Below are 3,822 nucleotides of genomic sequence, written 5' to 3' on the forward strand. Positions count from 1 at the left end.
GTATTAGCAGTAGAAAGAAAAAAGGGTACTGGTTTCCTAGCACGGCGCCACCGATTTTAATTGTATGAAATCGGGTTGCAAAAATCGGGTCGATCGCATCGCATTCAACCAAATCGCATGCAATGCGATCAACCCGACCGACCCGATTTTTACATTGGAACCAATGTTAAATGGTCCCTGAGACCTGGTTTTACGTTGGCCCCAATGTTAAATGCCCCCCAGACCCCATTTTTCATTGTATGCCCCCATTGTTAACGCCACGATCAACGTCAACCCGAAGCGTGGCGAGCCCGCGAGGGGCGGTGGTACGCGTCCTCCGACCTTTTCATACCCCCACTATCCACGTCGGCGTGGAGTTGATTTTTTATAGTGTAGCGAGCCACCGAGCCCGAAGCGCGGCGAGCGGACACGCATTACTTCAGACATATTACGCGTCCGCTCGCCACGCTTCGGGCTCGGTGGCTCGCTGCGCTCGCCACACTATATAAAATCAACTCCACACCAAAGTGGATAGTGGGAGTATGAAAAGGTCGGAGGACGCGTACCGCTGGCACTCGCCACGCTTCGGGTTGACGTTGATCGTGGCTTTGCGTTAACAATGGGGGGGCATTTGACATAATTAACCATCAGGGTGGGTTTACAATTAAAAATCGGGTCTGGGGGGCATTTAACATTGGGTCCAATGTGAAATCGGGTCTCAGGGACCATTTTTACATTACATTTACAATGTAAAAATCGGGTCGGTTGGATCGCATGCCATTATAATGGCATGCGATCAGACCGATTTTCAAAGTGCGTTAACAACGTCTTTAAAGCCCGAAAATCGGGTCGGTCGGGTCACATCGCATACCTTAAGTTAAGGTATGCGATGGGACCCGACGGGCGCCGTGCTAGGAAACAAGTACCGAAAAAAGTAATAATGCCACTGTATAGGTCATTGGTACGACCTTATCTAGAGTAATGTGTTTAGTTCTGGAGGCCATATCTCCAGAAGGATATAAATACATTAGAGACTGTACAAAGAAGGGCAACTAAAATGGTTCATGGCCTACATCACAAAACGTACCAGGAAAGACTAAAAGATCTTAATATGTATACTTTGGAGCAGAGAAGGGAAAGGGGGGACATGATAGAAACTTTCAAATACATCAAGGGTTTTAACAAGGTACAGCAGGGAGACATTCTTCACAGGAATAGGAACAACAGAACACGAGGACATGCACTGAAACTAGAGGGAGGAAGATTCAGGGGAAATCTGAGGAAATAATACTTCACAGAAAGAGTAGTAGATAAGTGGAATAGCCTCCCATCAGAGGTGGTAGAGGCAAATACAGTAGTACAATTTAAACATACTTGGGATAGGCATATTGATATCCTTACTAAGAAATACGGATCAAATGGGATGCGGTCATCTATTAGAATGAACTTAGGTCTACAGTCATTAGGTCGACCCCACTAGGTCGACTGGCAGGAAGGTCGACCTGACTTAAGGTCGACATGGGCCAAGGTCGACATGACTTAAGGTCGAATTTGCATAAAGGTCGACATGAGGAAGGTCGACTGGTCATAAGGTCGACATGGGTTTTTCACTGTTTTTTGAGCCGACATGTGCCGACAGGCGGTATTTCATGCCCTACCATCCACTAGGGCGTGGTGGGAGAATAAAATAGTGTGCCGAGCGCAGCGAGGCACCGTGCCCGAAGCATCGCGAGTGATGCGAGGGTCCGATTCTCATTGCCAACTGTGTCCATGTCGACTGTGTCGACATTCGGATCAAAAAACAGTGAAAAACCCATGTCGACCTTATGACCATTCGACCTTCCTCATGTCGACCTTTATGCAAATTCGACCTTAAGTCATGTCGACCTTGGCCCATGTCGACCTTAAGTCAGGTCGACCTTCCTGCCAGTCGACCTAGTGGGGTCGACCTAATGACTGTAGACCTAAATGCAGTCTGACGAATGATCCCATTCCGATCAAATAAGGTTTGAGGTAACATGTTTAAAAAAAAAAGGGGCAGTCTAGATGGGCCAAGTGGTTCTTATCTGCCGTCAAATTCTATGTTTCTCTGGGCCTTATTCTAGTTCACTCTTTCTGACAAAATCCTTCTTAGATGGACATAACCATGTACACTGCAGGGGGGGCAGATGTAAAATGTGCAGAGAATTAGATTTGGGTGAGTTATTTTGTTTCTGTGCAGGGAAAATACTGGATGCTTTCTTTTTACACTGCAATTTAGATCTCACTTTGAAGTACAAACCCCACCCAAATCTAATTCTCTCTGCACAAGTTACATCTGCCCCACCTGCCATGCACATGGTTTTGTCCATCTAAGAAGGATTTTGTCAGTAAGAGTGAACTAGAATAAGGCCCTATGTTTCTATGTGCCTCACATGACTCCTCAGTACTCTATGCCTCTCCTGTTATGCCACCTCCTCACCAGTCTGTGCAACCTCACTAGTCTGCCCTTTCTCACCTACCTGACCCCACATACCCCACCTCCTAACCAGTCTATACCCCTCCTTATCTTCCTCACCCCCATATCAAACTTTCCTTGTCAGCATATGCCCCCTCGTCACATGACCCGCCTCACCCTACATGCCCCCTCTCATGTTTATGCCCCTCCCCATTATATGCCCCCTCACATGCCTACCCCACATGTAACTATTATTACAGTCTGTGCCTCACCTGCCACTTCCTCGCCAGAACTCTCCGGTATATGCTCACTAGGGTGACAGTCATTAGTTCAACCACTGAAGGTCAACATAGGGTTTGTTTAGCGGTATATCATGCCCTACCATCCACTAGGGCAGATGTTGATGAACTACACATCCCAGCATGCCTTGCATCAGTTTCAGCATGGCCACATAGCAAAACTAATGCAAAGCATCCTGGGATGTGTAGTTCACTAACATCTGGAGGGCCGGTGTTGCCCAGCCCTGCACTAGGGCATAGAGGGAGAATAAAATAGATTCCGAAGCATAGCGAGGTGCTGTGCCCGAAAGATGGCGAGCGCAGCGAGGGGACGCGGTACGCTTTTTTAGTGTCCATGTCGACTGGTGTCAACATTCGGGATGAAAAAACGTGAAAAACCCTTATGTTGTTCTTTTGACTGTTGACCTTGCCAAAGTCGATCTAATGCATGTGTCGCCTAATGACCCTGTCGACCTAACCCCATGTTGACCTTCAGTGGTTGACCTAATGACTGTCTGTCCAATGATCCATAGCCGAACTGTCCACCTCTCCGCCTCAGACTCTCCACAAAACTTAATACAGTTCTCAAGACCCCACTTCTTCCCCAAACCCAGCTATCTCTCATCCTCATTCCACGCTCACTGTCTACCCCATCTGTGTCACCCTTGTCTGCCTGCTCCTTCCAGTTATAATGAGCAGGGCCCTCTCCCCTCATGTGTTTTTCCAACATTTACTAAAACCATCTCCAACTCCATACTCCCTTCTACAGCATCCAAAAACTCAGTTCTCTGACCCCTGATACTTATGTCAGTGTTTATATTACATCAGGCATTCCCAACCACGGTCCTCAAGGCGCACCAACAGTGCAGGTTTTAGTGATATCCAGGCCTCAGCACAGATGGTTTAATCAGAATCCCTCAGATACTAATTAGTTCACCTGTGCTCAAGCCTGGATATCCTGCACTGTTGGTGTGCCTTGAGGACCGTGGTTGGGAATGCCTGCAATATACTCATACTTGCCTACCTGACCATCTCCATGAGGGAGAAAATGCTCCACTCCTGGATTTCCCTGGGAATGTATGATTCCTGTCACCTGTGCAGAACCCATTTATTAGTGGAAAGGGTGGA

Source organism: Crinia signifera, chromosome 11 (genome assembly GCF_055691185.1).
Source record: "Crinia signifera chromosome 11, ASM5569118v1, whole genome shotgun sequence".
NCBI classification, from domain to species: Eukaryota; Metazoa; Chordata; class Amphibia; order Anura; family Myobatrachidae; genus Crinia; species Crinia signifera.